Consider the following 10,505-nt stretch of genomic DNA (forward strand, 5'->3'; position numbering starts at 1 on the left):
CATTGCTAATCACAAAGAGAACGGTAGTCAAAGTGTGATTTGGAAATCTTTTTGGTCAGTCATGGCACCAAAAAGGCAGAGGCTAATTAACAGTTGTGACAGAAGAGAAGGAATAACTCCAGATGGAAGGAATAAAATGATAGCTAAGGTATAACAGAAGCTGTTCTAGGGAACCATTTTTGATTATTGAAGAATTAGTTATCAATTAGGATTGTTCCTCATTGCCTATAGAATTCCAAATCTCTTACGCTAGCTCTTAAGCTCTGTGTGATAAATGTATATCCTTCTATGCTGTTCTTTCATACCTGATCTCCTTTGCTTTCTAAAAATCTCAGTCTTTCTGTATTTCTCTATGAACATTTCCTGATACTACACATATACAGATGGCATAAGATACTAATGGAAGGGTTCCATAGCTCATTAGTCATTAATGTAACAACATGGAAAAGGAGGACATATTTATTGTTAACTCAAATTTTCTGAAAAGCTGGAATGTCATCATTTGGTTCAAATTTCCATTCTTTGTCTGCATATTTGCACATAAATGCAAATGTGAGATGGGTGCTAGTGGTTCACACCTGTAATCCTAGCTATTCAAGAGGTTGATACCCGAGGATTGTTTTTCAAAGCCAGCCTGGTCAGGAAAATCCATAAGACTCTTCAATTAACCACCAGAAACCCAGAAGTTGTGCTAAAGTGGTAGAGCACTCAACTTGAACTGAACTGCTGAGGGACAGTGCCCAGAATCAGAGTTTAAGCCCCAAGACCAACAAAAAAAGTGAAATATGACTTTAAGTTTCCTCAAAAGGAATGACAAGGTCATAATCTTCCCAAGCAGAAGAAATAATTCCAAAATGATTCAGTGTACCTACTTTTGCTGAGTTAAAATTTAAGTTATGTCTTCTTTGATGGACATATACTCTTCTTTTAAAAATTGTCAAATATGGGTTGGGAAGGTGGCTCAGGACCCACAACCGGACCCAAAAAAAATAGTAAAATATTAGTTTGACAATAAATTACAACTAATTTTTTTTCTTTTTTTGGGGGGGGGGTCCAGTTGTGGGTCCTGAACTCTGGGCCTGGGCGCTGTCCCTCAGCTCTTCAGCTCAAGCTAGCACTCTACCACTTGAGCCACAGTGCCACTTCCGGCTTTTTTTTCCTTTCTTTTTGCTTATGTGGTGCTGAGGAATCGAACCCAGGGCCTCATGCATGCAAGGCAAACACTCTACCACTGAGCCACCTTTCCAGCCCTCAAGTAATATTTCTTTTTTCAAAAGATAAGTCCATACAGTTGATGTCACTTAGCTTTCTTACTATCTTAGTTCAAAGCCAACCCAGGCAGGGGAGTCTGTCAAACTCTTATCTGTAATTAAACACCAAAAATCCGTAGGTGCAGTTTGGCTCAAGCAGTAGAGTACTAGCTTTGGAGGCAGGTGGGCAGGAAAGACAACTGTTCAGGGACGGAGTATAGCCTCTGGATTCAAGCCCCAGAACCAACACAAACTAAACAAACAAACAAGGAAACAAAAATAACCCCACATATTTCTTTGGGACCATCCTTAATGGAGTACTGGTCTGAGAAGAGGCTCCTTTTGCTGATCCTACTCACTGGATCCTGCTTTTTCAGAATCCTTATTGCTCTGGAGAACTCAGGACCAGACTAAAGGAATTGATAACTGTCCCATCCTGCAACAAGAGAATCATCTCAGGGGTGAAATATCCATCCATAAGACACTTTACAACCTCCATGTCTTTGTTTCTTTTCTGTAGAACACTTTTAAAGCAATGTTATTTCCTTTTGTTTTATGCTGGCCTTCAAATGGTACATTATTTCTTTTTGTAATACTCTCAACTAGAAGTTTTCAGAAAAATTTTATATGAGTATAGAACACACTCGAAAAAGTCAGGAACAGAGTTTCCTTCAAACCTTGGGATTCTTTCTTGTACAGTAAAAAGGAAAGCACAAGTTAACATGAACTTTGTCATTCCTCTATGTTCATTTCTTCTCCTGGGAGTTTCCACATCCAGTAGCAGTTATTTCCAGTAACAATCGATGGTGCTGCCTGAGGTATGATGAAAGTTTTCTGGGTTCACTGAAATAACACAAGGACACCGTTGGACCTGAGGTAACACGTGTTTCAGAGACAACTTAGTAAAGAGAAAATATGAAATTTATGTTGCTTATAAATACATTATCAATGAGTACCTTGAGTTCAAACTTTGTAAGTTCTCTGTAAATTAAGGCAAATTTTTAATGGGAAGAAGTTTCTCAGGTCCTTCTTTTTGTGAGTGTATGTGCTGCACATTATTTCTCAAGTGTACAGGAGTTAGTGAGAGAAACAATAGCAATAATAGGAGAAAGAAAAGTTCTGTTTTTAAGTATAAGGGTTCAATACAGTATAGAAGACTCTACACATAAGACAACAATGAAACAATAAAGCCAAGTTCAGTATGTAGATTTATGGGAGTGATATACAGAAAACATTACTCCTATGTGGAACACGAAGTATGAGGCCATTCCCTTTCTAAATCACATTTGCTAATCATGCAAATTTATTAAAAGTAGAATGGAAGAATAATTCTTTTTCCAATGCAAGTCAGCTATAAGAGCATGTACTTAACTGGGGAAAAAGTCCATCTTGAGAGAGCAGGCATTATACTAGCAATGAACTGTTGGCTAAGATTACATTTCTTTTTCTTTACGTATATATATTTTTTGTTGGTGGTGGTGGTCTTGAACTCTGGGCCTGGGCACTTTCCCTCTGTTATTCAGCTCAAGGCTAATGCTCTACCACTTGAACCACAGTGCCACTTCCAGTTTTCTAGTAGTTAACTGGAGAAAAGCATCTCCTGGACTTTCCTACCTGGGCTGGCTTTGAAACCCAATCCTCAGATCTAATCGCCTCCTGGTTTAAGATCACATTTCTAACAGTGTACACTCAGAATATGCAATTTGTATGTTCATCTATCTTTATATGAATTCTTGAATAAAAAATCTGGTATACAGCTTAGACTTTACACTCACAAAAATGTTTGTAGTTTAAAAGTTGGTACTACTGGATAAATATAACCTAAGAATGTAAAGGAGTCTGGGAAGTTCAGTTTGCATCCAGCCTGGGCAGAACACTCTTTGTGACACTACCTATAATTAACCAGCCAAAAGCTGGATTGGAAGAATGGCTCAGGTGATGGTATACTAGTCATGAGCAAGACTGATGGATAAGAGCTTGGGGCTTTTGCATACATACATACAAAGATACACATACACACAGAGATACTTACATGTGCACACATGAATACACAAATGAAACAACTCTCACAATATGTAGAAAAGTTAGAAAACAGTAGAAAATATGTCCTGCGTAATACTAGAATAAAGTGATAATTTTTAAAATTAGAAAGTCCTCAAGTGAATTACCTTCAAAAATTTGAGACTATTACATAGGTAGGTACCAGAGATAGTAAGAGAATCAAGTAATCATTATTAAAGGGATCAGATCTATGGAGGAATGAATCAGAGACCCCTGCAGGTGCATCTGAAAATGTTCATATCTTGTGTGGAATGTTAGAACATCTTTGAAAATAGTAGATAAACAGTCTGAACAGTCATTCTAGTGGATAATATCACTGGAGTAGTTCAGAATTGCTAGTCTGTATGTAGATTAAATAAACCAAGAAACTATGGCAGGGCAATGTGATACAAGGCTAGAATTCTAGCACTCAGACTAAGACAGGAGATTAGAGAGTGCAATTACATAGTGATAGCTTCCCTGGACCAGGTAGTATAATTTTGTCTTAATAAAAGAAACCATTCAAGAAAGGAATACACAGTTGGAAGATTGGGCTAATTTTGTTATTATGTTTTGAGAAGTCAAGTTTCCTATTGCAATGCAACTCATATATAATCCCCAGTTGAGTTTTAAATGCTCTCTTCATTACCGAACATTCCTAGATGCAAAATGGCTCATGATTCCCATCCAAAATTTGAAAAACTAAATAATCATCATTCTGTTGGATTCCAAAGAAATGATGAAGGATTACAAAAGGTTAAACCTGGAGAAATAGCAAATTTTGTCTGTAAGACTTTGAAGATATTGCTAAATTAGAATTTAGATTTAAAATAAATATTTTGGTTTTGTTTGTAATTTCATATTCTATAGGATAGTACAAAATTGTTTTTATGTAGATGGTTTAATTGACAAATTCACAAATGATTTTGGCATTCTATTTGCCCAGAATATTCTTTCAAGAGTTATAATTAGAAATTAGTTAATATATAATTCCAATAGTTCATGTATAAAATGATAATGTGAATACTCTAGATTGAGTTGCAAACAAATGGATGGTATTAATTCATAAATTTAGAAAAAGAGCAATTTTTTGAGGCTTTGGTTTAACATGGTATGAAGAGAATGATTCTGTGAGATCTTCTTTCTTCTACCTATATGTAACACAAGAAGCAATTTCCTTAATTACATGCCTCTGTATGCAATGAGAAAAATGTTAGGTTTGGGGTTTGTTTTTATTTTTGTTTTGTTTTATTGGTTTGTCCTAGGGCTTGAACTTTGAGCCTGGAAACTGTCTGTGAGCCTGTTTTTGCTAAAGGCTCATGGCCTACCACTTCAACCTCAGTGCCACTTGTGTCTGGCTTTTTCTGAGAAGTTTATTGGAGATAAGACTCTAAGGAACCTTCCTGCCTGGGTGGGTTTTGAACTATAATCTTCTAATCTTAGCATCCTGAATATCTATGATAGTTAAAAAAGTATAAATATAAGCAATATTTGCAAGTATTCTGATCTCAAGAATACCAGTGGGGGGAAAATTCATGCAACCCAGTTTATTGTGGTGTTCGTTCCAGAAAAAGGAGGGCATCACATTAGCAGCGGTTTAGTATTTTTTTCAAAATAGAGATAAGCTATATTTTATGCAACTTATTTTTTAAGTTTAATTTTATTGTCGAAGTGATGTACAGTGGGGTCTCAGTAATTGTAAATTAGTGAATAAATAACTTTTCAAACTTGTTACCCCCTCCCTCATTTTTCTCACAGTTTTTCTTCACCCTAATAACCTCACAAGTTGTAATGTACATTTCCAACATATTGTCTGGTGAGTATTGCTATTGCATTGGTTTGCTCTTTGTCCTTTGTCTCGTCAATTTGTTGTTCCCTTTCCCTTCCCCAATTTAGGTAAATGTATACACAATAAACAGGGTACCAAATTCAAATACAGCACGGGATAAACCATAGGGGAAAAGCCCAAAGAAAACAGAAATCACATAGTACATGAAAAAACAACGATCACAAATAAAAATCTCTGTTTCCATATCTTGGAGTTCATTTTGCTCAGCATCAGCTTATATGGTCATATGTATGCATAAGAAAGTCATTGGAAAATAATAGTTTCGTGGACACAATATCATGAAAACAACATGTTAACTGTTTTTGATGGTAAAGGTGGAATTAGTATTGCTGAATTTGCGATTCTGATAAAGAAATTTCAAAAGAGTTTAAAAATTATGACAGGTTGTAAACTTGTTCAACCACTTTGGAAAGTAGTATGGAAGTTCCTCAAAAGACTCCACACAGAGCTCCCTTATGATCCAGCAATCCCACTCTTGGTCATTTACCAAATGTTTACAAACAAGACCACACTAAAGCTACTAGCACGACTATGTTTATTGCAGCACTATTTACTATAGCTAAGATATGGAACCAACCCTGATGCCCCCATTAGATGAATGGATCAAGAAAATGTTGTATATATACACAATGGCATTCTTTGCCTCCATCAGGAAGAATGACATTGCCCCATTGGTTAGGAAATGGAAAGACTTGGAAAAAATTATATTAAGTGAAGTAAGCCAGGCTCAAAGAAACATAGCTCCCATGGTTTCCCTTATTTGCAATATCTAGTATAAGTCTGAGTCAAGCAGAAAAGGTCCCATAAGGTGATGTTAGGGAAATGAACCCTAAGATATGTATTCAAATGCTTTTTGTTCTTTCATGCGATTGTTTTTAACACATTTATGAGATTATTTCTTTGTTGCTTTTTATGTCCTTCCCCAACAGGATAACCCCTGCTTTCACTGTATTTGATGTCGGTATAATTTGTGGAGGGGAAGGGAAAAAACAAATCATTTAAATAGGGATGCAGCTGGAGCCATTGCAAAAATGAGATGTACAAGTCGTTATGTCGAAAAGGAACTTTACAACTTTGGTGTGGCGGGAGGGGGAGCGGGGAGGATTTGCTGAGGGGGGCAGGGGAAGGATAGGAAGGGATGGAAAGGGGAAACAAAGGAGGAGGCTACAATGCTTGATAAGAAATGTATTCATTATCTTGCTCAAGTAATTGTAACCCCTCTGTACAGTATTTTCGAAAGAAAAAAGAAAAAAAATTATGACAGGTAAAGTGTAATTGTTCAAACTTTTTAATAGCTTAGCCTATTAAGAAAATTTAAAATTGCCTGGGAAAATAGGCTTTCATGCAAAGAAATCCATGGAGACTTAGCTGAGAGGGAGCAATGTGGGTGAAGATGGCTCATTTTCACTCTAAACAAACAAACCTCAAAAACCTTGCTATAAATACTGTAGGTTCCCTTGAGAATTGTCCTTACCCAGGAAATATACTCTCACGGTTTCAAACAAGTTTCTAGTGGAATTTAAATGCAAAGTTCTTTAAAAAAAAGACATCAAAATTTGTGAATTGACCTTTGATTACCAAATAGTAATTCTCTGAAAAAGATAATTTGGGTCAAAATATTTAGGGAGAAAATGCCCTCCACAATGAAAGAAGTTATTGGGTTTACACTTTTCTGTTTGCAATACTTTCCACAATGTCTTTACACGTGAAGCAGTGAAACACAGAAAAACATCAGATTGGATACTTCAAACCAATGATTTCACATATCTAAGTAGCTCACAAAATATAATATCCTTCGGGCTGGGAAGGTCGCTCAGTGGTAGAGCGCTTGCCTTGCATGCCTGAGGCCCTGGGTTCGATTCCTCAGCACCACATAAGCAAAAAGAAAAAAGCCAGAAGTGGCGCTGTGGCTTAAGTGGTAGAGCACTAGCCTTGAGCTGAAGAGCTGAGGGACAGCGCCCAGGCCCAGAGTTCAGGCCCCCCCAAAAATATATATATATATATATATAATATCCTTATTAACATGATATAGTGAAGACTTCCCTTATTACATAAGCCAAAAAGTTTTGGGATCAGAAGAAGAATTGAACAGGGCTGGGAAGGTGGCTCAGTGTTAGAGTGCTTGCCTTGCATGCATGAGGCCCTGGGTTCGATTCCTCAGCACCACATAAGCAAAAAGAAAAAAAGCTGGAAGTGGTGCTGTGGCTAGAATGCTAGCCTTGAGCTGAAGAGCTGAGGGACTGTGCCCAGGCCCAGAGTTCAGGCCCTACGACTAGACCCCCCTCCCAAAAGAAAAGAAAATAATTGAGCAAATTGAAAAGGTAAAAAAAGGCGTTCTTAGAAGCCCAAGTTAAGCAGTGGAGGGAGGCCAAAACTTTTTGATATAGACTGTGTTAACATTTTTGGTACCTAAAGTGATTTTACAGAACCCATTTGGCTCACTACAATTCAGAAAATACTGAATGAAGACATGAAAATAAATTCCACATCCAAATAAAAGAGTTTAAAAAGAGAAACCATGAAGATGTAGCAGTGGGGTAGGCCTTATAGTCTTTCAGCTTCACCAGACTTGAAGTCAAGAAGCTGTGATTAATTGGAAATCAGGCAAGAGCTAAGAGGAGGACATCGAAGTAGGACAAAGAAGTATTGTCCGTTGTAAGAGACACTGTCATTCAAGGTATGGGTGATTTAAGTCTGGTCTTCATGCACCTTGTTGAGCAAATGCAAGACCAAGAGAAAAATAATCAATTGAAATAATTTTACAAAGAATAACTTCACTGTTTCTGATATTGTATCTAAGGAGAGTATTAAGGGAGAAGATAAACGTGGAGTATCCTTCGGTTTCCTCTAAGCATCTTGTTTAGCAAAATATATCTTTGAGTTTAGAAGAGATTGAACAAAAAATTGGTAGAGTACTTATTTTTGTGGGCACTTTAGACACAGGAAGACTTTAAAGGTAAAAGAAAAAAGAAAAATGAATAGCTAAATATTTGTGATCATAGCCTCTTGGACTGGGTTTTCGGAGACAAAGTTTTACATTAAAGTTTGTCCTCATTAACCTAGATGTTGGGTTTTCGTGGCAACCAAACACAAGGTTGAAGTTTAATGGACTTGCTTGGACACGTAAACAGCATGATAGAAAACAAAATGGCAAATAATATTTAGTGAATTACTTTGACCAATTATTTGCCAGAAAAAAGGAGAGATATAATTCAAAATCACTTGATTTAAAAGTATGAAAAAAGAGTAGTGCAGAGAGATGAGAGAAAACATAGAGAACTCTTTTGTCTCCAGTGGGGTAATGGGTTCTTGATCTTGTTTCTTGCATTCTATCTTCACAAGCTATCAATTGTGTCTCAGGTCTGGAGTATCCAGTTCAGACAAAGAAAACACAGAAGAAAATACTTGCAGCAGATATAGGTGATTTTTAACCTTAGAAAATCTATTTAAATCTGATCAAAATTCTCCCCAAACCCCAAACTGCCTTTTGAACAGCTTTGTCTTTCCCACTACTGCCCTTCATTAACTATTTAAAATTTTGAGAGATCATATTCATACTCTCTAGAGATTGCTGTTTGGTTGTGATTTTTGTGTGTTTTGTTTGTTGTGTTTTTTTTTTTACTGAATTTCAGAAGTTTGTGCAAGTGTGTTACAATTAAATATGTCCATCTAATTGTCCAATGCTCCTGGATCAGAATAATTCCTTCGATCATTCTCAACCAACTCCTTCTCCAAGATTTATTTCAGATTTACTACTTCCTTTATTATATGTGTACATTGAGTATTCTAGCTTGACTTGCCTCTTGTTCCATTTTTCATTTAGTCTATATCTTTGCAATTATTCCTCCCTGGTTTCAACTTCCTGATAGTCATTCTGTTAAAGTGTCTGTTAATATTTTGAAAGGTTTATATACATTCCATGAAGTTTCAATCCTGCATATACTTGAACTGATGTCCACTTATATTTTCATAATTCATTCATCTGCAATAACAATTTGCAAGACTGGAGACGTGAAGCACCTAGACATGATTTTATTCTCATCCATTTGGAAGATTAATCTTTAGTCAAAAAGAAAGTTTAAAAATGGCTTAGAATGTATTCTATTTTTTTAATTTAATTTTATTTTATTTGAGAACATACTGTACAGAGGGGCTACAATTACATGGGCAGGATAATGCATACATTTCTTACCAAGCATTGCAGCCTCCTCCTTTGTTTACCGTTCACCTCCCTTCCCCGCCTTCCGCCTCCCCCCACCCAATTATACCCCCCTCCCCCCCCACACCGACATTGTAAAGCTGGTTTTGACATGACATTTTGTACTTCTCATTGTTGCAACAGGTCCACCTGAATCCTTAAACGACTTGTTTGTCCCCATCTCCTCCACATGTTATACTGACATCAAATATAGTGAAAGCGGGGGTTACACTGTGGGGGAGGGACATACAAAGCAACAAAGAAATAATCTTATAAATGCGTTAGAAACACATGCATGAAAGAAACGAAAACATTAAAATACATATTTAAGGGTTCATTTTCCTAACATCACATTATCTGACCTTTTCCGCTTGACTCATACCTATACTAGATATTGCAAATAAGGGAAACCATGGGACCTATGCTTCTTTGGGCCTGGCTTACTTCACTTAATATAATTTTTTCCAAACCTTTCCATTTCCTAACAAATGGGGAAATGTCATTCTTTCGGATGGAGGCATAGAATTCCATTGTGTATATATACCACATTTTCTTGATCCATTCATCTACTGAGGGGCATCTGGGTTGGTTCCATATCTTAGCTATGGTAAATAATGCTGCAATAAACATAGTTGTGCTGATAGCTTTAGTGTGGTCTTGTTTGTAAACATTTGGGTAAATGCCCAAAAGTGGGATTGCTGGATCATAGGGGAGATCTATGTGAAGTCTTTTGAGGAACCTCCATAATGCTTTCCAAAGTGGTTGAACAAGTTTACATTCCCACCAACAATGAAGTAAGGTTCCTTTCTGTCCACATCCCCTCTTTGGAAAGCAGTATGGAGGTTCCTCAAAAGACTTCACATAGAATGTATTCTTAACTACCAGGTTTTTTAAAATGGCTTTGTACAATGGTTTGCGATTATTTAATTTTACATGGGATAATATTTTCTACTACCTACATGTTTTGCAAAAAGAAGAAAACTATAATTTACTACTATAGAGGAATATGATGGAAATAGAAGACAGATTTTATGTTCGTCACATCTCTGATGAGTACCCATCTTCAAGACTGAAAAAAATCACATTTCTTAGATAGGCAAACATATGTTAGACAGATAGGGAAACATAAAAAACAATGTATGATAAGGCAACTATTTTTGACTTTTTG

The sequence above is a fragment of the Dipodomys merriami genome, unplaced genomic scaffold (genome assembly GCF_024711535.1).
Source record: "Dipodomys merriami isolate MVZ:Mamm:240054 unplaced genomic scaffold, mDipMer1.0.p SCAF_58, whole genome shotgun sequence".
Taxonomy (NCBI): Eukaryota; Metazoa; Chordata; class Mammalia; order Rodentia; family Heteromyidae; genus Dipodomys; species Dipodomys merriami.